The sequence below is a fragment of the Peromyscus leucopus genome, chromosome 7, assembly GCF_004664715.2.
Source record: "Peromyscus leucopus breed LL Stock chromosome 7, UCI_PerLeu_2.1, whole genome shotgun sequence".
NCBI lineage: Eukaryota > Metazoa > Chordata > Mammalia > Rodentia > Cricetidae > Peromyscus > Peromyscus leucopus.
Genome location: NC_051069.1, coordinates 67,638,745 through 67,663,496, shown reverse-complemented (window position 1 = coordinate 67,663,496; position 24,752 = coordinate 67,638,745). Strand labels below are relative to the sequence as shown.

At 42.8% G+C, this 24,752-nt stretch overlaps 1 long non-coding RNA gene across 1 annotated transcript; it reads right to left on the bottom strand.

Annotated features, from left to right (window-relative positions):
* Positions 1 to 3,482: 3,482 nt before the first annotated feature.
* On the bottom strand, positions 3,483 to 6,599 carry LOC119088349. The gene is made up of 4 exons (XR_005092006.1): positions 6,448 to 6,599; positions 5,997 to 6,021; positions 5,701 to 5,760; positions 3,483 to 4,838 (listed from the first exon to the last, which is right to left on the bottom strand). It is a non-coding gene; the product is annotated as an uncharacterized LOC119088349 (long non-coding RNA).
* Between the last annotated feature and the right edge of the window lie 18,153 nt (positions 6,600 to 24,752).

The following is a 24,752-nucleotide window of genomic DNA, read 5'->3' as shown; positions in this document are numbered from 1 at the left end:
GCTTTCTGAGCTTGGGTCGCCTCACTCACTATAATGTTATTATAACCTATCAAGTTCCCTGCAATTTGTAGTTTCATTCTTCTTCATGGAAAAATATAACATTTTGATTATTAATTCCTTTGCTGAAGGACACCTAGGCTGATTCCATAGCTTCCCTATTGTGAATGGAGCAGCAGTGAACATGGATGAGCAAGACTCCTTTGGGTTTATGCCAAGGAGAAGTAGCACTGGTTCTTGTGGGAATTTATTTGTAACTTTCTGGGTGGAAATCTGTTCTGATTACCATAGTGGTTTACACTCCCACCAAGAGTGTATAAGTGCTCCCCTTTGTCCACATCCTTGCCAGCGTTAATTGTTATTTATTTTCTTGGTGAAATTATATTTCAACTGACAGGGTTGAAATGGGATCTCCACGTAGTTTTAATTTGTATTTCCCAATGGCTTCTCACTTCCATGAGCTTCCATTTCAGAGTCCTTTTCAGCAAGTCCTTACCTATGACTATGTCTTAAGGGTCACCCCCCTCCACTTTTCCCGCTAGCTGTTTCAAACTTTTAACCATTTTCAATTTTTTTTTTATGCACAGTGTGAGATAAGGTTCTAGTTTCATTCTTCTATTTGTAGAAATCCAGTTTTCCCAGCACCATTTGTTAAAAAGACGGTTTTCCTCTAGTGAATATTTTGGCATGTCTGTCAAGAATCAGGTGGCTGTCACTGAGTGGGTGGCTGCCATTCTCTACATTGGTCTCCATTTCTGTTTTTGTGCCAGCTCTGTGCTGGCTCTATTACTATAGAGCTATAGTGATTCTCTACATTGGTCTCCATTTCTGCTTTTGTGCCAGCTCTGTGCTGGCTTTATTACTATAGAGCTATAGTGTAACTTGAAATCAGGTAAGGTGAGAGGTCCAGCATTACTTTTGCTCAGGGTTATTTGACTCTCTCAGTTGTGGTGATATTTGATCTGTGTCCCCCAATAAATCTTATCTGAGGATTAAAGGAAAACGCCAGCCACTGTATTAATCATAGAAGTCAGGCAATGGTAGCACATGCCTTTAATCATAGCATTCGGGAGGCAGAGATCCATCCAGATCTCTGTGAGTTCAAGGCCACACTGGGAACAGAGCCAGGTGTGGTGGCTGGTATTATGAATGGCTCCTTTATCTGGATTTGTGTCACTTTTCCTCTTTTAGAGATTTTTTTTTTCTGCAATGATTTCATTGGAAATATTTCTCTGCTTTTAGAATGGAATTCTTCACCATTTTTCATGCCCATGATTTTTAAATTTGGTCTTTGCTCAGTGTCCCTGATCTATCACAAGTCTGCTGCTTTCTCAAAGTGTGGGCAGGGCTGAACCATTCTGGCTCACAATCTACATTGTTCACAAAGAGGGGATTGTAGCTTCCATGGCTACTCTACTCACCAGGGCTAAAGCAGGAACCTCCCCGGCTATGAAGAGTTTGCTGAGGCAATAGGCGGGCTGGAATCTTCCAGTAGGCTATACTCACCAAGCCAGTGGTACAGCTGAAGCACTGTGGGCAGGCAGCCTTAACACTCTGCAGTGGGTTACTCAGGAACCATGTGGGGGTGAAGTCCTGACCAGGTGGAAGGAGAAACCAGAGCTTGCTTGAGCCATGGACTCAGCAGAGAGATTGGCCAGGACCATGGCTTCACATATATGCAGTCTTTGCCTGCATATTGGGCAGGAAGAAAGCTTCCTGGGCATGCTGACCTCATTGGTAGGACACCTGTGGGGCTATGATCTAACCTCAGTGTGTGAAGCCCTCATTGGGGTTTTTGATTGTTTGTTCGTTTTAGCTGAGGATTGAACCCAGGGCCTTGTGCTTGCTAGGCAAGTGCTCTACCACTGAGCTAAATCCCCACCCTCATTGGGGTTTTTGGCCAAGCAGAAGCCTTGGTAGGTACTTAGTTTGTGCTGGGGCAATGGGGGGGGGGGCTGGAGCCTCCCAAGCAAGCTGTGGTACTAGGGAGGATCACAGATGATGACAAGAGCTCCCCATCACTACAGAGGTGAGGATGGGACTGGAACCTCCCAGAAACAGAGTACTCACCCCAATATGGGCTGATCTGCAGCCGTCATAGCCTCTTAGTTCTTCTCGGTTCATCTGCTGGGACTAGACACTCTTGGGTCTAGGTGGTCCTAGGGCCGTGAAAGTGGATGAGGCCTCACAGGTGAGTCCTCCTGAGGAGTGCAAATGGGAAAGGCTTCTGGGGGTACCCAATCCTCAAGAAGAGAGACTGCTACAAGTAACTTGACAAAGCCAGGGATGGTGAGTAGTGATTTGAGTGAGAATGGCCCCTATAGGTTCATATATTCAAATACTTGGTCTCCAGTTGTGGAATTATTTGGAAAGGATTAGGAGGTGTGGCCTTATTCGAAGAGGTGTGTTGCTGGGGGCAGGTTTTGAGGTTCCAAAGGACTAGGTCCATTCTCAGTTAGCTCTCTCTGCTTCCTATTTTCTGGTCAAGAAAAGAGTTCTCAACTTCTGTTTTAGTGCAGTGTCTGCCTGCCTGCTGCCCTGTTTTCTGCCATGGTTGTAGACTTTCCCTCTGCATGGGTGAGCCCCCAATAAACTCTTCTATACTTTGCCTTGGTCTTGGTGTCTCATCACAACAAAAGAACAGTAGCTAAGGCAGTAACATGTTCCTGTGTGGGAAGGCACCGCCTCCACTCACCTTTTCTTACAGTTCTCCTCACATATGTTGTATGGCTCTACGTCAGGCGCTGTGTATATAGTACTCAGAGCTGGGGAAGAGCGGGCAAAGAGTCAAGTTAGAGAGGTGTTCTTATTCAAATAAGTCACAGTGGTGGCTCTTTCCTGAAAGGACCAAGGTAATCATACAGGTAGGTGACTCCTTCCCACTTCCTCCCTGCCGTCACCAAGGTTTGGAAAACGTTTCCAGTGGTATTTGATTGTTGTTCGTTCTTTATCTGTGTTGTGTCTCACCCCAGGGAGAGGACATCTAACATGGTTCTTCTCTGTTCAGCTCTCTTGCCTCTCAGCTGTTGCTTGAATTTCTAAAGGTCTTTTAACAAAAAACCTGGAGCCTAATATTGGGGTGAATGCTGAAAGATCAGAGAGACAAAGGAACAAGCCACTGCCACGTCTCACCTCACCAATTTCACAAATCCTTTGAAATCTTCTGAGTCCTTACCCGAAAGGCTCCAGCCAAAAAAGCCTCTAGCTGAAAGGGATGCTTCTGCCAAAAAAAACTTTAGTTCCTGTCTCCTCACGCCTTATATACCTTTCTCCACCCAGCCATCACTTCCTGGATTAAAGGTGTGTGAGCTTCCCAGTACTGGGATTAAAGGTGTGTGCCACCACTGCCTGGCTCTGTTTTCTCTTCTAGACTGAGTCAATCTCATATAGTCCAAGATGGCTTTGAACTCACAGAAATCCAAATGGATGTCTGCCTCCCAATTGTTAGAATTAAAGGTATGTGCCACCACTGCCTGGCCTCTATGTGGTTGGCTCTGTTCTCTGATCTGCAGGCAGATTTTATTAGGGTACACAATATGTCACCACACTCAGCTGCTCACCAGCAGCAACCTTTCCCTTCTGTCCCAAGTAAAAGGCCTGAATCAATGACCTATGGAAACTCAACTGTCCATTTTTCTGGGCCTGATGTCTCTAAGAATTATACTGATTATCATTACCTGTGGCATTGTGTCTGTGTGATAAGCTTTGTGATAGAGAGAATGGAGTTGTTTTTCATGGGGAAGGTGATAACTTACACCGAGGCACATAAAATTCCTGCAGACACAGAGACCTAGAACACTCATGACTGAGGCTAGGAAACCACACTAGGTAAACTTCTGTGGACATTCTGACCCGTCTGACCCAGGATTCAGGATCAGGAACAAGGTAGCAAGATGATGAGATCTCTAACCCTCCATAGACTACCCAGAGCCAACAGAGAGGAAGGAGCAGGAAGAATAGGATGGAGAAGCAGATGAGTAAGAGGCAGTCAGGAGAAGTATGACCAGAGAGTGTCCAGGTGTACATGACTCCTGGGTCTCCGTGGGATATACTGCTGAAAAGCAGAAGCCCATGAGTTTACAGAGGGTGGACTCAGTGGGGTAAATCTACAAATGTGGCCTGTGAACAGTAGGCCTAAATCCTGCTGTGTGGTAAGTGAGTGCAAGAGAGGAGACATACTTTGGTAAGCACAGGCCCTTGTTCTTCTGAACAGCTCCACATTTGGGAGAAACAGACTCCTCAGATTATAAATTCATGCCGCCCCCCCCCCCCATGTAAGATATGTCTGAACTATCCTAAGTAGATGACACAGGAGTCCCAGAATGCTTAGAGGAGAGCCAGACCACAGACAGACCTGAAATGGTGATACGATGAAACAGGTCAAGAATATAGGACATGGGATGTTAGAACAATGTGAGATGATAGGAGAAGCAATAACCACATATCTACACCCTTAGGCTTAAGAACATGGAAAGTGGTTTAAAGAACTCCCAAACCTACCCTCTGCGTGCTGCTTTAAACAAGAGTGCCTGAGACAGGGCCAAAACTGAGCCTGAGAATCTGGATACCTCCTCCTACACTAGATCCCGTAGGCTACAAGGTGAACCTTGGGCTTCTCTCTTCCCTTCCCTCATGAACCCTGTAAGTCAGCCCAGGGTGAGGAACACATGCAAATGAGGTCACAGTCAAACATCTATCCCCTGTCTGTGTCCTTACCTACCCACTGAGCGTATCCCAAGTAGAAGTTACAACCTGACAGACAGGCTTGGAATGCAGTTACCTACCCAGATTGTCCACACTTGATATGCTTTGTAGTTCCCATTCTTCCACTTGCTTCACCTCTGCAAGAAAGTCAGTAGAGACAGTGGCCCCCCCACTCCTGCCTAAGTGTGTGACACCACACGGATCATACCAGGTCAGCTCCAGCTTTCCTCTGGTTCATAGACTTCACAGGACACTGAATCTCTTGCACGAGCCCAACTAAGCAGCCAGTCTGCCACCCACCCTGGGGTTGCCCTCTGAAGCAGGACTAAACAGGGAAGAGAGGACCACGAAGGTGCTTGCTCTAAGTCATGAAAGACAGAGTGTGAGGATCTGCTGTAAGAACTCTGTCTCAGGCTGCAGAGATGGCTCAGAGGTTAAGAGCACTGACTGCTCTTCTAGAGGTCCTGAGTTCAATTCCCAGCAACCACATAGTGGCTCACAACCATCTATAATGAGATCTGGTTCCCTCTTCTGGGGTGTAGGGATATATGCAGACAGAACATTGTATACATAATAAATAAATCTTAAAAAAAAAAAGAACTCTGTCTCCAGGTTTATGTCAGGGCCTTGAGAGAACTGTGCCCTATAGGTGATTCCCTCTCTGTCAACAACTCCAAGTGAGCACAAGTCCAAGGAGAGGTATGACTGATAATAACCAAATAACCAAAAGCTTGTTGGTTTGGCGATGGCAGAGGAAGGAAGAAGCAGTTGTTCTGGCAAAGAGCATCTTGAGATTACAGCTAGAAGCAACACCTTTCAAACGACAGGCAGTGCTGCTGACCATCATTATGTCTTGAAAGAGGAAGTGCACCCAAACCAGCACATCCATCTCCTTGTCCTCAGAGACCTTTCCACTTCTTTTTCATCCACCTGAAAAGTTGTGGCCTTAGCGTACCTGGGATCCTCTGCCAATGTCTACAGTAGGGATGTTCTACATACCTGGAACCTCCTCGTTAGTCTTTATACTGATAACTTCCCAGTCACCAACTTGGGCGATACCTGGAAGAAAGTCAGAAGAAAGTGGCATACCTGTTCCTTCCTATACTAGCTGAAGCCATAGGGGCTCACCCAAGATCAAGCTCAGCTTTTCTTGGGTCATAGAATTCCTGCTGAAGCAGAGTTATTTCCTCCAGTAGAATCTCCCACCCTCCTTCCCCACAGGAACTCTGAGTCAGGGTCTCAGGGCTGAAAGAGAAGATATGTCCTCCACGAGCAGAGGGATTTCAGATACTTACAACTGCCCCATTGATTTTCATGCTTCTGCAAAGTTAAAGAAAACACTGTGAGGATCAGCCTGTGCTGTTCACTGCACCAGTGTCCTGACTTTCTCTTGATTTAGGAAAACCAAACAGAACAATGGCTCACTCAGTGGTCATCATACTCAAAGCTGTCACAGAGAAAACGAGTGGACAAAGGAAGCACTTCCGCAGAATGTATTCTCAAATCCATTTACACTAATAAGAACACAATCTTCAGAATTAGAGGGCAAATCATTTCAGAGGAAAATGTTGCTCTGATTTTCCTATAGTGGATGTGGTGATGCGAATTTTAGTAGATAGCCGTGGATGCATCAGTAGGAGCTACCCACTAAGCTCCACCCACCAAGGAAATTGCCTTCTAAAGAATAAAATACTCATTGACTGAAAATAGAGCTCTATTCTAGAGAAGACACACAAAGACACTTACACTACAAGATTCTTTCGCAGGAATGCCACCTGGAAAATCTAGGAGGAAGCAGAGGAACTGTTGGTATGTTAGAAACAACCCAATGAGCAGCCCTCCTTTTTGTTGGTTGGTTGGTTTGTTTTGAGACAGCCCTGGCTGTCCTGGAGCTCGCTCTATAAACCAGGCTCACTTCAAACTCAAAGATCCACCTGCTTCTGCCTCCCAAGTGCTTACAGGCATGTACCAACCACTACATCTGACTACAAGGGAGCCTTCTTGATGTGGACCTAAGTGGATGGAAGTGTGGACTGGGCTGCTGTGCCATGCCTCTGGAGAGAAGAAAGATAGCAAAGGGGAGCAAGAGGAAGAAGATGGGACATAAAAGCCATAGCCTTGCAGCTAAAGGCCTTGAAAATAATACAAAATAATCAAGCTGAATTGGTTCCTGTAATTCCAGGTAGAGGCAGTTGAGTCAGATTCAAGGCCATTCTCAGGCCTTGATTGAGGCCAGCCTGACTAAATGTTACTCAAAAAAGAATCAAGCCAAAATGCCATAAACAGCATCCTGTTGCAGGAAGGCATCCTGCCATTCTCCCTACATGTTGAAACAAATCTAAATCTAAATCACCAGCACCTTCTCATTTCCAAACCATCTCAGCGTATACACTGCTCATGGTGTAATGTCACAATTTAAAGGGTTTCCGGGGACGGGTGTGTGTGTGTGTGTGTGTGTGTGTGCTGGAGAGATGGCTCAGCGGTTAAGAGCATTGGCTGTTCATCCAGAGGTCTTGAGCTCAATTCCCAGCAACCACGTGGTGGCTCACAAACATCCGTAATGACATCTGGTGCCCTCTTCTGGCCCTCAAACATGCATGTAGGCAGAACACTATACATAATAAATAAATAAATAAATCTTTAAAAAAATAAAATAAAGGGTTTCCCATTTGATAGCCAATTTCTCTGAATGAAATAGACTATTCAAGCATATGCATAATACATTTGTTCTCAGGGCAGCCAGGTATAGATTTGTCAGCATTAGAAGACAACAGTGAGCCGGGCAGTGGCAGCGCAGAGGCAGGCGGATCTCTATGAGTTCAAGGCCAGCCTGGGCCATAGAGTGAGTTCCAGGAAAGGCACAAAGCTACACAGAGAAACCCTGTCTCGAAAAACCAAAAAAAAAAATAAAATAAAATAAAATAAAATAAAATAAAGAAAGAAAGAAACATGAGGTGACTGGGTATTGACCCAGGACCCTTCTGATTCTTTTCTGTGTCTCAATCCTTCAATCCTTTTTCTTCATCTACTTCTATATTTCCTATCTAGCATTTCTCAACTCCTCACTCCCCTCTTCAAGGGACCCTTTGATAGGTTGGGGCTGAACCCCAACACTGGGCCTGACATACCAGCAAACAATTTTTGTTCTACCTCTTAATATCCTATTTGAGCCGGGTGGTGGTGGCGCACGCCTTTAATCCCAGCACTCGGGAGGCAGAGGCAGGTGGATCTCTGTGAGTTCGAGGCCAGCCTGGGCTACCAAGTGAGTCCCAGGAAGGCACAAAGCTACACAGAGAAACCCTGTCTCGAAAAATCAAAACAAAACAAAAAAACAAATATCCTATTTGAATATGTCCTCATATTAAAATAATATGAATATCACCATGACTACTACTTCTGTAAACAGCGTGCCAGTTTGGGACTGCTAGCTCACTAATACATGTACAGAAGGTTCTGTCAGCTTGACCTCTGTGAATGAAGTCAAATCTCAACGTCAACATCTCCAGTAAGAAACTCCTGATGCACCTAACCACACGGAAATAACAGAACTATGGTACAAGAACAGAGAGACAGATGAAACAGCTGAGCACTACTACGCTGTTGTCTTCTTTTGTTTGGTTGGCTTTTTGTTTGTTTGTTTGTTTTTTTTTGAAACAAGGTTTCTTTGTGTAGATTTGGAGCCTGTCCTTGATCTCACCCTGTAGACCAGGCTGGCCTTGAACTCACAGAGATCCACAAACAGGTGGCTGCCTTTACCTCCTGAGTGCTGGGATTAAAGGTATGCGCCTAATGGGCATTTTATACACTAGCAAGAGGAGAGGCAAAAGACCTCCTCCTTTCAAGATCAAAGCCCAGTGTACAACCAAGTGGAGACCCTTCAAAACACCTGGTAAGCATGCCCCACGGCAAAGCATCTTGTGATTAGGCCTTGAAGTAGAAGACACCTGGTAGCCATGCCTTTGCATCCTATTATGCAACCTAGGAAAGCAACATAAACTCTGACTCTCTGACCTTGAGTCAAACCACAAGTTGGAATCTTTGTGGGCTCCCACACTGGTGAAAACCAAATATTTTTTTCTTTCTTTTTTTTTTTTTTTTTAGTTTCTTATTTTTTTAATCTCATAATTTAGGTAATTCATTTTCTTTTTTTTTTGTGATATATATTTTTTTATTTTACAATACCATTCAGTTCTACATATCAGCCATGGGTTCCCCTATTCTCCCCCCTCCCACGCCCTCCCCTTACCCCCAGCCCACCCTCCATTCCCACCTCCTCCAGGACACGTCCTCCCCGAGGATTGTGATCAACTTGGTAGACTCAGTCCAGGGAGGTCCAGTCCCTTCTTCCCAGACTAAGCCAAGTATCCCTGCATAAGTTCCTGGTTTCAAACAGTCAACTCATGGAATGAGCACAGGACTTGGTCCCACTGCCTAGATGCCTCCCAAACTGATCAAGCCAATCAACTGTCTCACCTATTCAGAGGGCCTGATCCAGCTGGGAGCCCCTCAGCCTTTGGTTCATAGTTCATGTGTTTCCATTCATTTGGCTATTTTTTTTCAATAATTGAGTGAAACTGAAATTTATTATATGCCACAGTCGTCCTAGGGACCTCCATGCTATATATATAGCCTCTATGGTTCTATGGGTTGTGGTCTGATTGTTCATTTTATATCTAGAATCCACCAATGAGTGAGTACATACCATAACTGTCTTTCTGGGTTTGGGTTACCTCACTCAGGATGATTTTTTCTAGTTCCATCCATTTGCCTGCAAATTTCATGCTTTCATTGTTTTTCTCTGCTGAGTAGTACTCCATTGTGTATATGTACCACATTTTTTCCATCCATTCTTCCGTTGATGGGCATCTAGGTTGTTTCCAGGTTCTGGCTATTACAAATAGTGCTGCTATGAACATAGCTGAGCATGTATCTTTATGGTATGAATCAGCATTCTTTGGGTATATGCCCAAGAGTGGGATGGCTGGGTCTTGAGGTAGTTCGATTCCTAATTTTCTGAGAAACCGCCATACTGATTTCCACAGTGGTTGTACAAGTTTACATTCCCACCAACAGTGGAGGAGTGTTCCCTTTGCTCCACATCCTCTCCAACATTGGTTGTCATTGGTGTTTTTGATCTTAGCCATTCTAACAGGTGTAAGGTGGTATCTCAGAGTCGTTTTGATTTGCATTTCTCTGATGATTAAGGATGTTGAGCATTTCTTTAAATGTCTTTCAGCCATTTGTAGTTCTTGTTTTGTGAATTCTCTGTTTAGCTCTTTAGCCCATTTTTTAATTGGACTGTTCAGTGCTTTGATGTCTAGTTTCTTGAGTTCTTTATATATTGTGGAGATCAATCCTCTGTCAGATGTGGGGTTGGTGAAGATCTTTTCCCAATCTGTTGGCTGTCTTTTTGTCTTATTGACTGTGTCTTTTGCCCTGCAAAAGCTTCTCAGTTTTGAGAGGTCCCATTTATTAATGGTTGTGCTCAGGGTCTGTGCTGTCGGTGTTTTATTTAGGAAATGGTCTCCGGTGCCAATGCGTTCAAGAGTGCTTCCTATTTTCTTTTCTATTAAGTTTAGTGTAACTGGATTTATGTTTAGGTCTTTGATCCACTTGGACTTGAGTTTTGTGCATGGTGACAGATATGGATCTATTTGTAATCTTTTACATATTGACATCCAGTTATGCCAGCACCATTTGTTGAAGATACTTTCTTTGTTCCATTGTATAGTTTTGGCTCCTTTGTCAAAAACCAGGTGTTCATATGTGCATGGATTAATGTCAGGGTCTTCAATTCGATTCCATTGGTCTGTATGTCGGTTTTTATACCAGTACCAAGCTGTTTTTATTACTATAGCTCTATAGTAGAGTTTGAGGTCCGAGATGGTGATGCCTCCAAGGGTTGCTTTATCGTATAGGATTCTTTTAGCTATCCTGGGTCTTTTGTTTTTCCATATAAAGTTGAGTATTTTTCTTTCCAAGTCTGTGAAGAATTGTGTTGGGATTTTGATGGGGATTGCATTGAATCTGTAGATTGCTTTTGGTAAGATTGCCATTTTTACTATGTTAATCCTACCTACCCATGAGCATGGGAGATCCTTCCATTTTCTGATATCTTCTTCAATTTCTTTCTTTAGAGATTTAAAGTTCTTATCAAAAAGGTCTTTCACTTGTTTAGTTAGTGTTATCCCAAGGTATTTTATATTATTTGTGGCTATTGTAAAGGGTGATGTTTCTCTGACTTCTTTCTCAGCCCTTTTATCATTTGTGTATAGGAGGGCTACTGATTTTTTTGAGTTGATCTTGTATCCTGCCACTTTACTGAAGGAGTTTATCAGCTGTATAAGTTCCCTGGTAGAGTTTTTGGGGTCACTTATGTATACTATCATATCATCTGCAAATAGTGAAAGTTTGACTTCTTCCTTGCCAATTTGTATCCCTTTGATCTCCTTTTGTTGTCTTATTGCTCTAGCTAGAACTTCTAGTACTATATTGAATAAATATGGGGAGAGTGGACAGCCTTGTCTTGTTCCTGAATTTAGTGGTATCGCTTTGAGTTTCTCTCCATTTAATTTGATGTTTGCTGTTGGCTTGCTATAAATTGCTTTTATTATGTTTAGAAATGTTCCTTGTATTCCTATTCTTTCTAAGACCTTTATCATGAAGGGGTGTTGGATTTTGTCAAAGGCTTTTTCAGCATCTAGGGAGATGATCATGTGGTTTTTTTCTTTCAGTTTGTTTATATGGTGTATTACATTGACTGATTTTCGTATGTTGAACCATCCTTGCATCCCTGGGATGAATCCTACTTGGTTGTGATGGATGATTGTTTTGATGTATTCTTGGATTCGGCTTGCCAATATTTTGTTGAGTATTTTTGCATCAATGTTCATGAGGGAGATTGGTCTGTAGTTCTCTTTCTTTGTTGCATCTTTGTGTGGTTTGGGTATCAGGGTAATTGTAGCCTCATAAAAAGAGTTTGGTAGTGTTCCTTCTGTTTCTATTGTGTGGAACACTTTGAAGAGGATTGGTATTAGTTCTTCTTTGAAAGTCTGGTAGAATTCTGCACTGAAACCATCTGGTCCTGGGCTTTTTTTAGTTGGGAGACTTTTGATGACTGTTTCTATTTCTTTAGGGGTTATTGGTCTATTTAAATGGTTTATCTGGTCTTGATTTAATTTTGGTATTTGGTATTTATCCAGAAAATTGTCCATTTCTTCCTGGTTTTCCATTTTTGTGGAGTACAGGTTTTTGAAGTATGATCTGATGATTCTCTTGATTTCCTCATTGTCTCTTGTTATGTCTCCCTTTTCATTTCTGATTTTGTGAATTTGGGTGCTCTCTCTTTGCCTTTTGGTTAATTTGGCTAGTGGTTTGTCTATCTTGTTGATTTTTTCAAAGAACCAACTCTTTGTTTCATTGATTTTTTGTATTGTTCTCTTGTTTTCTATTTCGTTGATTTCAGCCCTCAATTTGATTATTTCCTGGCGTCTATTTCTCCTGGGTGAGTTTGTTTCTTTTTGTTCTAGAGCTTTCAGTTGTGCTGTTAATTCATTGGTATGGGATTGCTCCATCTTCTTTATGTGTGCATTTAGAGCTATGAATTTTCCTCTTAGCACTGCTTTCATAGTGTCCCATAAGTTTGGGTATGTTGTACTTTCATTTTCATTGAATTCTATGAACTCTTTAATTTCCGTCTTTATTTCTTCCTTGACCCATTGATGTTTCAGGTGGGCATTATTCAGTTTCCATGAGTTTGTGGGTTTTCTATAATTTTTGTTGTTATTGAGTTCTAACTTTAAGGCATGGTGGTCTGATAAGATACAGGAGGTTATTCCAATTTTTTTGTATCTGTTGAGATTTGTTTTGTGTCCAAGCATGTGGTCAATTTTTGAGAAGGTTCCATGGGGTGCTGAGAAGAAGGTATATTCTTTTGTGTTAGGATGGAATATTCTGTAGATATCTATTAGGTCCATTTGAGTCATAACATCTGTTAGGTCCTTTATTTCTTTGTTAAGTTTCAGTCTGGTAGATCTATCTTTTGGTGAGAGTGGTGTGTTAAAATCTCCCACTACTAATGTGTGGGGTTTGATGTGCGTTTTAAACTTTAGTAGTGTTTCTTTTATGAATGTGGGTGCTTTTGTATTTGGAGCATAAATGTTTAGAATCGAGACTTCATCTTGGTGGATTTTTCCCGTGATGAATATGTAATGTCCATCCTGGTCTCTTTTGATTGATTTTAGTTTGAAGTCTATTTTATTAGATATTAGGATAGCTACACCAGCTTGTTTCTTAGGTCCATTTGCTTGGAAAACCTTTTCCCAGCCTTTTACTCCACGGGCCCCCGCCACAGGCCTACCTGCGTCTGCTTGTCTCCGCCGCCGGGCCTGTCTACCTCTCTATTTTTTTCTTAATAAGTAATGTTTTTTCTTTTCAATTTCTATAAAAATAATTATTTAGTTTTCACAGATTTTTGCTTATACTGTATGTTCATTCTCTGACTTTTCAGCTGTCCAAGTAGATTCTCTATATAAGTAGTTTCTCCTAATCATGGAACACAGTAAATCACCAAAATATTGATTAATGAAGTCACAAGGCAGATGAGGCAGATTGGCAGCAGGCTTTGGTTTGGTCACATCTTTAATCCTGGCAGAGGCAGAGGCAGAGGCAGACAGAGCTCTGTGAGTTCAAGGCCAGCCTGGTATACATAGTGAGTTCCAGGATAGCCAAGGCTTTGCAGAAAGACCATGTCTCAAAACAAAGTAGTCTCCACTGTCCCATGAATCACCGATGTGAGATTTTCACAGAGGCACAATCATTTGAATAAAAAGTATAACTATACCTTGAGGTTTCAGGTTAGTTCACAGATTCTTTTCAAAGATTTTATTAGGTGAAAACAAACCACATTAAAACTTTGACCAGATGAATCTGGACATTGCCTTCTATATGTTATATAACTTTTTAGAAAAGAAGGATAGGGCTAGAGAGATGGCTCAGCAGTTAAGAGCACTGGCTGCTCTTCCAAAGGTCCTGAGTTCAATTCCCAGCAACCACATGGTGGCTCACAACCATTTGTAATGAAATCTGGTGCCCTCTTCTGGTGGGCAGGCATACATGCAGGCAGGACACTGTATACATAATAATAAATAAATCTTTAAAAAGAAAAGAAGGATGACAAAGTGGGAGAGGCAGTAACTAAGAACTGAGTCCTTCTCTTTCTACCTCGAGTCTACATTATTTGACATGAGATGGTTGATCCATACAAGGCCATGATTTGGTGATAGACTCTCAGTGGTCTATCTGTGCTTTGGAAACCCATTGAGTTACCACTTTCTTTTGTGAAATGTTTATGTAGCTACTTAATTTTGTATTATTGTATGAATTCTGTGGTGGTTTGAAAGAAAATGGCCCCCAAAGGAAGTGGCACTATTAGAAGGTGTGGCCTTGTTGGAGTAGGTGTGTCACTGTGGGGGTGGGCTTTGAGGTTTCCTATGCTCAAGCTACACCCAGTGTCACAGTTCACTTCCTATTGTCTGTGGATCAAGATGCAGAACTCTCAGCTCCTTCTCCAGCACCAAGGCTGCCTGCATGCCACGATGTTTTCCTGCCATGATGATAATGGACTACACCTCTGAGACTGTAAGCTACCCAAATTGAATGTTTTCCTTTGTAAGAGTTGCTGTGGTCATGGTGTCTCTTCACAGCAATTGAAACCCTAAGCCACATGTGAATGCACAGAGTTCATTCATGTATGTGCATGTTCCAAGTGCACAGGTGGATGTCAGAGTAGAACTTAGTGGGGTGGTTTGTAGGAGCCCACAGAGGCTTCCTAGTGAGAGGCTCTGAGAGTCGGAGCTTGCTTTACCCAGCAGGGCTGCATAAGGAGGTGATTTGGCCACAGGCGGGTTGACCAGGTGTTTGGAAGGGTCTACACTTGGTTGTACGCTGTGCTTTAATCTTTCAAGGGGGAGGTCTTTTGCCTCTCCCCTTGGCATGTTTTACAAAGCCCTTTTCAATAAAGGATGAGGCTGTTGGGTATTGATCCAGTTTTTGTCTGTCTGCTTCTTGTCTAGGTCTCTCTTTCTATCTGATATTTCCTCATTCCTCTCTCTTCCACCTAGAAACCCTTTAAAAGGTGGGAGCCAGACTCCCACAGTGGCTCTCTCCTTCAACTTTTATGTAGACTCAGGGAGTTAAGTTCCAGTCGTCAGGCTGTGTGTAAGCCCTTTACCCACCCAGATAGCTCGGCTGTCTGTCATTACTCTCTTGTCATTTAGTGACACCACTGGATATGCCCATGTCACAACTGTATTTAGTCATTCTCCACAAACACCACTTCATTTAGAGAACTTTTATTGGGCCCTGGGTGGGATTGATAACATACAAAGTATTTTATTGTGCTAATTGGGAATTCCCTAGGTCAGAAATATTAATTTACAAAAGATTTAAATACTGATAATTTCCCAAATACGGAGACTATTTATCTTATCTTCCCTTCCATGATTTATTCTACATTCCTAGTGTGTTTCTGTTGTGTGACTGGCTGTACATACTGTACTAGCCTGTGGCTGTGTGGGAGTGGCATGGATTGTGTCCCAGTGTTCTTGACCCCAGGAACATACACCAATGCAATACCATTATGGCAGCCATACTGACTACCAACTTTGAGCTTTATTTTTCTCTCCTTAGGGTTTTTGTTTTGTTTTCATTTGTTTGGTTTTGGTTTTTCAAGACAGGGTTTCACTGTGTAGCCCTGGCTGTTGTGGAACTCATTCTGTAGACCAGGCTGGACTTGAACTTGAAGATCTGCTGGCCTCTGGCTCCCAAGTGCTGAAATTAAAGGCATGAGCCACCACCACTTGGCTTTCCTTTTTTGTTGTTGTTCTCTTTTTTCTTTCTTTCTTTTTTGTTTGTTTGGTTTTTGAGACAGGGTTTCTCTGTGTAGTCCTGGCTGCCTTGGAACTTTCTTTGTAGACTAGGCTGGCCTTAAACTCAGAGATTCTCCTGCCTTCGCTTCCTGATTGCTAGAATTAAAGGCATGCACTACCATCACCTGGCTTGCTCCCCGCCACCCCCTTAGGGTTTTAAAGAAGCAACATATAAGCATTGTATTGCTTAGGTTGTTATCATGTATACTAAACTATTTCACAAACTTTTATAACATGAACCAGTTCCTAGGATATAATTCCAAAACTTACAGAGTAGGACCATTTTGTCCTTTTTATTCCAAAGATCTATGAACTCAGTGGCTAGAATGATGGCTTACTGGTCAAATATATGTATTCCTTTTCTAGAGGACCTAAATTCAATTCTCAGCACCCACATAAGGTGGCTCACAACTGCCTGTAATTCCAGCTCTTACAGATCTTACAACTGTTCTGGAGTCTACATACACTTACATTTACACGTACATGCCCCTCCATATACACACAGACATACCTGTACTCAATGAAAAATAAAATATTTAATAAAAAATGTATTAGGGTTTCTATTGCTGTGAAGAGACACCTTACCCATGGCAACTCTTGTAAAGAAAAAGACATTTAATTATGGTGGCTTACATTTCCAGAGATTCAGTTCATTATCATCATAGTGCTATAGGGTGGCACACAGGCAGACATGGTGCTAGAGAAGGAACTGAGAGGCCTATGTCTTGCAGGCAACAGGAAGTGAACTGAGACACTGGGCAGAATCTTGAGCATATGAGACTTCAAAGTCTGCCTCCATAGTGATATAACTTCCTCCAACAAGGCCACACCTCCTAATACTGCCAACTCCCTATGAGGGCCATTTTCTTTCAAAACCACCACAAAAAAGAATCTGTGAACTGACCAGAAACCTCAAAGTATAGTTGTGTTTTATTTTATTTGAGTGATTGTGCCTCTGTGGAAATATCTTCTCACATTTGTGATTCATGGGACAGTAAAGACTACTTTGTTTGTTTATTTTGAGACATGGTCTTTCTGCATAGCCTTGGCTGTCCTGGAACTCACTATGTATACCAGGCTGGCCTTGAACTCACAGAGCTCTGTCTGCCTCTGCTGGGATTAAAGATGTACACCATCATGCCCCAGCAGTGGAGGCTACTTTCAATGGAGGAGTATTACTGATCATCTGCAGACTATGCTATTTCCCAGTAATTCTACGCCCTCTACTGTGGTGATATTTTGTTTGTGATCTAACAAATAAAGCTTGCCTGAAGATCAGAATGCAAAGCTAAGACACTCTGAGTTAGCCATAGAGGACAGGCAGTGGCAGAGGCAAAAGGATGTCTGTGAATTCAAGGCCACCCTATGCTACACAAGATTGATTCAGTCTAAAAAAGAAACAGAGCCAGGCAGTGGTGGCACACACCTTTAATCCCAGCACTAGGGAGGTTGAGATAGGAAGTGATATGGCTGGGCTGAGAAAGGAATATAAGGCAGGAGGAGACAGGAGTTCAGTCCTTTTTTGGCTGAGGAGTTGGTGAGGTGAGAGGTGGCTGTGGCTTGTTCCTTTGTCTCTCTGATCTTTCAGCCTTTACCCTGATATCTGGCTTCAGGTTTTTATTAAGACAAATTACGATTCATGCTAAACTCTGCCCTAAGGCAAGCGCTTCATAATTGTGTCAGAAGCTCATTTCAGAATCTGAGAGCAATAGCAACAGCCCACACATGTTCATTTGTGCTGTTTACTTTTGTCATAGAAATTTGTGAACTAGCATCTTCATTTTGGTCCAGGAGCATGGGCAGTAAGTAACAGTTCCTAGGTACGTATGAACCACACTGGATGAGTTGAAGTATATAAAATTCAGGAAAAGTATGTTTGACAAGGTATTCAAGAAAATGGTTGAGAGCAGCTGCTGTGTACAAGAACAAATATCTCCTAAGAAAACATGTAACCTTATACTACATCAGCTACCCTAAACAGCTGGGCTTCCTTCTCCCTGCTTCTCTGATTCCTGTATAACCAAGCTATTTTGGTTACAAGGTCCTTTTTGCTCTATTGGCCACTTGACTCCAAGTTACTCTGTCTTCCTGTCGCCTCCTCCCTGTCCCCATAGCCCTGTTCAGTCTACCAGTCATGTCCCCTTGTTGTGGGGTATTTGTGCACTGTATGAAGATACATTGCTGTGATTCCTTTAATAAAGAGCTGAATGGTCAATAACTAGTCAGGAGGTATAAATGGGACTTCCAGACAGAGACAGGAAGTAGAAGGAGATAATCAAGGTGCAGGGAAGACACCAACAGATATGGAGGGAGTCAGACATATAGAATGAAAGAAAAGTAAAAAGCCATATGGTAAAGTGTAAATTAATAAAAGCAGGTTAATTTAAGTTATAAGAGCTAGTTGGGTGGGGAGAGGCTGGAGAGATGGCTGAGGTTAAGAGTACCAACTGCTCTTCCAGAGGTCCTGAGTTCAACTCCCAGCAACCACATGATGGCTCACAACCATCTCTAGTAGAATCTGATGCCCTCTTCTGACATAAAGTTGTACATGCAGATAGAGCACTCATATACATAAAATAAATAAATCTTTTTAAAAACATTTTTTAAAAAAGGGCTAGTAGGGGGGGTGGTGATTTTGCTCAGTGGTAGAGCACTTGCCTAGCAAGCACAAGGTCCTGGGTTCGATCCTCAGCTCAAAAAATAAATAAATAAATAAATAAATAAATAAATAAAAGCTTTAAAAAAGGGCTAGTGGGGGGCGGTGGTGGCGCACGCCTTTAATCCCAGCACTCGGGAGGCAGAGGCAGGCGGATCTCTGTGAGTTCGAGGCCAGCCTGGGCTACCAAGTGAGTTCCAGGAAAGGTGCAAAGCTACACAAGAGAAACCCTGTCTCGAAAAACCAAAAAAAAAAAGATACTGCTTTTGCCGGTCGTTGGTGGCACACGCCTTTAATCCCAGCACTTGGGAGGCAGAGCCAGGCAGATCTCTGTGAGTTCGAGGCCAGCCTGGGCTACCAAGTGAGCACCAGGAAAGGCGCAAAGCTACACAGAGAAACCCTGTCTCGAAAAACCAAAAAAAAAAAAAAAAAAAGGGCTAGTGGGACAAGCCTAAGCTAGGCCAAGGTTTTATACTTAATAATAATAAAGAAAACATGTAACCTTATACGATATCACACTTACATTCAGAATCAGGGGGCAGAGCACAAGACCCCAGCATTTTTCAAGTACACAACCTTTCATAAACTCAAGGTGAGTGCAATTCCTGTCAAGAACTAGAGAACTTTATGATACAGTTTTACCTAGAGAATCAACTTTGTTTTTCAACACATTGACTCTCCTTTTCCCTCCAGGAACATACAATTAAGTGTCCCTTCAAAGGTTCAGCAAGGATGCCACACCTAGTATCTACATTTTTCCCCACCAAGGAATTCTGGCATACTCACAACTTTGATATTCTTCCCAGGGCTCCTGCAATCACAGAAACAGAGACATTAGAAGAACCGTGTCACCAAAGTTAGTGACATATGGGTTGGTTTCTCTTCCTCAGCATTGGATAGCAGAAACCCTAGCGATAGAAAAGGCTCGGGAAATGAGATACTTCACTAGAAAATCCATGATCTTTTCCTGGGATGTGTCTCTAACTACATAATGCTGACTCCTAGGAAGGGATACTGTTTACAAGGAGGAGCAGGCCTACCACATACCCTGTAGCCCTTTGCATGCTGCCCTTTGCTTAAGGTGCCAGTTGCTAAGGGTCTGATCTGCCACCATTCAAGAAAACAGACTCAAGTATCTATAATGAATGTTGTCATGTTTGCATAGTCAAACTCAGCCAGAAATAGCAAAGAGAGAGCAAGACTTCTGCTTCAGACAGTGGAAAGTGATCATACCTGTTCACAGGCTCTAAACTCTTCCTCTCGAATAAAAATTTCTGTTATAACATGGCTGTCCTGGGCACCTAGGAAGACACAGAGCAAGAGGGAATCATGGATGCTGTGACTCATGGTCTTCTCAGAGAGCAGGCTGCTGTGTGTAGCTGTGCTCTAAAGCCTAGATCGTGTAACGGATGGAGTTCCCTCAGTGAAAGCAGAGACCCAATGAGGAGCATGAAAGAAAGGGGAAACTGAGCACTTGACAGTTGTCATCCAACTGCCACCAGTGCCCCATCATTCATAATGATCACTTTAAGCCCAATAGATGATTGGGACTAATTTGGGTTACAATTCATTCCATGTAATCTAGACCATTGTCCAGCAATACTCAAAGTACTATGTTTTATGGAGTGATATTGTTGAACGTGAGAAAATAGATTGCTACCAGTTTTGCCCTCTGCATCTTAGGTACTCTAGGATTCTGGAAATTAACCAAAGCATATATACCACAGGAGGCGTTGATTCAAGAGCAACAGGACTTGATGGTTTTTTTTTTTTTTTTTTTTTTTTTTTTCTAGCCTGACTTGGCACTACCCACTACTGTTTAGGTTCATGGTTAGGTTACAAAGGATTAGTCAGATCACGGAAAGGAGAACCTTTAAGGCAGCTTCATGGGAGCAAGACTGAGATGCAGTTCTTTCAAAGCCTCTACCCAAGAGTATTGTCATTATTGCATCTGACAGATGCCCATCTATTGAGTTTGTGTGTGTAATGTGTTTAAAGACTTTACAACCTCTGGAGAGGTCCCTTCCCCCAGATTAACAAGAGGACAATGACATGCAATATTCGTCCTATGATTTCCTTTGGGGATGGGTGCATGCTGGGCAAACATTCCAGAAACCATCACAGAGAAATGGGTGTGGTGGGGGTGAGTTACACAGTTCCCTGGGACTTCTGGGAATCTAAAACGGACGCTTCTTTGTAGGACAACCTTCATGCAGATAGTTCGGTGACTAATCAGAGACTCAGGTGTGCTAATACTTCTTTTCCAGTTAAAAGCCAGGCTCTGCTCAGGGGGAAATGAAGGCCAAGTAGAACTGGAACCAGTTGTGCTGTGCGGAAGCTATTTCACAACACAGAAGAGGGCCATGACACAAAGTGGAAATGTAGTTCTAGGCAGTTAAAGAAAACCGTGTCGGTTCATAGCTCAGTGCTGTACAGAAACCTCAGTGGGACAGATAATCTTAACAGTGCAGTTTGTTCAGCAAAGTAACCAAAGAAGCAAAAGTACTAAAGCACATAGGAGCAATCATCACTGTTGAGATAGAAAAGCACTTTGTTTTATAGGAATAATGATATGGACTTTATAAGGAATGTGTTATTTTTTAAGGTTGAAATGTGAAAGTTTTGACTTGTTGCCTTTAAAAGGAAGCGCTTATAAAATTTATCCTTAAAAACAAGTAAGATGGAAAAACTAGACTTGAGATAGCTCCTTGGTTAAGAGTCAAATCTGAGCTTGTTCTTGGTTAAATGACACCAAGGGGAAGAGCTTTCATTTCTTCCCTTAATGCAACACTGATACATTATTGGTGACTCGGAATTTATTATTAATGCATTCAAACTGACTACACAGGTGAAATATTCATGTTCTGAAGATGGAAACATAATTTTTTTTTAAAGAAAAAGAAAATTTGAGTCTAAACCTAGCTCATCACTTAGCAGCACTTTCTGCTCATGCAAGTACCATATTTAGGGTCACAACTGCCTAGAACTGCCTTTCCAAGGAAATCCTACCCAGTCTTCCGACATCTTCAGGCTTTTCCATGTACAGGGCACACATAAACATATTCGGGTGCATACTCATACACATAATTTAAAAAATAATGTAAATTCATCCTAGAAACCTCCACATATATTTCCTTGTTCTCAGTGGAGTATTCTGACTCCCTCATTCTTTTAAAAATAAGATCAGCTGGGCGGTAGTGGCGCACACCTTTAATCCCAGAACTCAGGAGGCAGAGGCAGGCAGATCTTTGTGAGTTTGAGGCCAGCCTGGTTTACAGAGTGAGATCCAGGAAAGGCACAAAGCTACACAGAGAAACCCTGTCTCGAAAAACCAAAAAAATAATAAAGAAAAGATCAGATGCACCATCTCCCATTGCATCTGACCAGGATGTTGCTACCTAGCTCCAATTTCAACCTCATTCTTGAGGCTTTTGACACCCTCCAAGTCCCCCTTAAGACTCCTCAGATCCAGTTATCTGTACCACTCACATCTGGGAGGAGTTCAGTAGAGAGTGGTTCACCCATTCCTGTCTACAAATAAAGCCATGTTTGGCCACAGAAGATTACCTTTCCTCTGAGTTATAGTATTCAATAACAACCTGCCGGGCGGTGGTGGCGCATGCCTTTAGTCCCAGCACTCGGGAGGCAGAACGAGGCGGATCTGTGTGAGTTCAAGGCCAGCCTGGTCTCCAAAGCGAGTTCCAGGAAAGGCGTAAAGCTACATAGAGAAACCCTGTCTCGAAAAACCAAAAATAAATAAATAAATAACAACCAATTTTAATCTTAACTTCATCTTAAAATTCTTAAAGTTCTTAAAAATTGATTTTCTACTGACAAACTGTGAATTGAGAGCCAAAAATGTGTTTAAATTCTTCTAAACCTCTTCATACTTTTGCATATATAGCATAGAGTATAATCTATAATTCATAATTCTTCCTTATCATTGGATTTGCACGGTACCTTTAGGTGTTTTGTTCAATTGTGGTATCTTATTTTCTGAAGTTTTCCTGGTGTCCTCTTGGGACTTGGCACGCTTCCCACAAAGGTATCTCAAAATTGCAGACACTAGGAACACAGTCACAACGGAGGAAGTCATGGCAGGAAAACAGAATGAAACGAATAATGCTCCTGATAAAAATTTGCTCTCATTACTCCCTTCAAGTACAGTTTTATAACTCAGAATAGGGTTCAGGAAGATCAAGGATTCAGTTTCCACTTGACACACATTACGTGAACTGTGGTGGTAAGGTCTAAATGTATGCGGGGTGACTGAGTGTGAGAACACGGAGCCTGATGGCCAGCATCCAAATCTCCTTAGAGCCACATGAACAGAGCCCAATTCCCACACTCCCTCTGCTGTCAGTTCTTTGTTAGGACACCAAAAAATGTCCCGGGAGGCAGAGCCAGGCGGATCTCTGTGAGTTCGAAGCCAGCCTGGTCTACAGAGTGAGATCCAGGACAGGCATCAAAACTACACAGAGAAACCCTGTCTCGAAAAACCAAAAAAAAAAAGTCACATGACTGTGTGTCAGGTATAATGACATGTTTCTTGCTGGGCAGTAGTGGCGCTTGCCTTTAATCCCAGCACTTGGGAGGCAGAGCCAGGCAGATCTCTGTGAGTTCAAGGCCAGCCTGGTCTACAGAGCGAGATCCAAGAAAGGCGCAAAGCTACACAGAGAAACCCTGTCTCGAAAAACAAACAAACAAACAAACAAACAAAAAACCATTTTAAAAAACCCATTAAAAAAAAACTTTAAAAAAATGTCACAAGGCCTGCCTATAAATATTCTGAATATAAAAACCAAAATGGTGAAGTCTTTAGAAAAAGGTTGGCTACTTCAGGACTGTTCTATGATGTCTAGTAAATGCTTAGCAGTGAGTGAGTCTAGAGTGGATATTTGGACGGCTGTGGACCAGTACAGAACTGATGCTTACACTCCATGCTTTGCTGAGCATAGTACTGCTGTACATTGCATACAGAACATATGGTAACACCTTCACTTGGGTGGGCAGACAGGAAGCTGTCTGTCCCTTTTCCTTTTCATCTGTGGGTACATATAACTTACGTTCATGTCACTGTGAGAAGATTCCCTGACAGAATTAACTTGAGTGAGAAATGCTCTTTGTTTCCATCTCTGTTCAAAAGTAGAAAGTTGCCAGGCAGTGGTGGTGCACGCCTTTAATCCCAGCACTCAGGAGGCAGAGACAGGCGGATCTCTGTGAGTTCGAGGCCAGCCTGGGCTACAGAGTGAGTTCCAGGAAAGGCACAAAGCTACACAGAGAAACCCTGTCTTGAAAAACCAAAAAAAAAAAAGGTGGAAGTTGCTTCCAAATTGAGTCATTTGAGAAATGCTGGTTAAGGAGACCAGTGCTTACATGTCCCACATGATGGGATAGTCTCCGAGTCATATTCACTAGCTGCCACATGGTGAAACTTTCCATCAGATGACTAACCCTGCATAAGCCTTCAACATGAACTGGCAGGCAAATTGGCCCAGTTCTTTGGCTAATTATTGAAGTGTGCTTTTACATGCTGCCTCTGGTGTCAGTGGCTACCGTGAATGTGGAGGGCCCACAAAGGTTTCCTAGGGAGATCTGAGTTTGCTTTACCCAGCAGGGCTGCATTAGAGGATGGCTGGACCATGTGCGTCATTGTATGCTGCTCCTCGGAGTCTATCTAAAATGGGGCTGGGCCTGATGGTGCACACCTTTAATCCCAGCATGCCAGAGGCAGGGGCAAGTTAGTCCAAGCCCGGCCTGTTCTATGTAGTGAGCTCCAGGACAGCCAAGCTTACATACAAAGACTGTCTCAACAAATAAAGGAATACATGAATAAATCGAAAGTGAATATTATGATTATTATGGTTAAATGGCAGAATTCTACCAGCTTCCTTTGATCACTTTGAAACCCTGTAAAATGAACAACACTCCTACTACACCTCTCTCTCTCTCTCTCTCTCTCTCTCTCTCTCTCTCTCTCTCTCTCTTTCTGGTTTTTCAAGACAGGGTTTCTCTGTGTAGTTTTGTGCCTTTCCTGGAATTCACTCTGTAGCCCAGACTCACACCTTTCCTGGAACTCAAAGACATGCCTGCCTCAGCCTCTGCTGGGATTAAAGGCGTGCGCCACCACCGCCCAGCCCTACACCTTTCTTGCCTTCACTGTATTGTCTCCACTGACACACATAGGCAGACCCTGTGATAGATTTACAACATGCCCCCATGGTTGGGCATGCCTGGTGGACCTAGACACTTTTGCCTAGCCAGTTCCGGGTAAAAATAGCCATTTCCGGGTCAAAACGTCTCACGTGGCCAGGACCCTGTGGCTTTGCATGGTTGCATAAATCGTGCAACCCAACTATGTGATCTACACTAATGCGTGGAGTAGCCACATGAACCTTCGTACGCATGCGTGACCCAGCCTTTATAAGCCGGCGCCATATTCCCGGCTTCCTTCCTTATGCATGTGT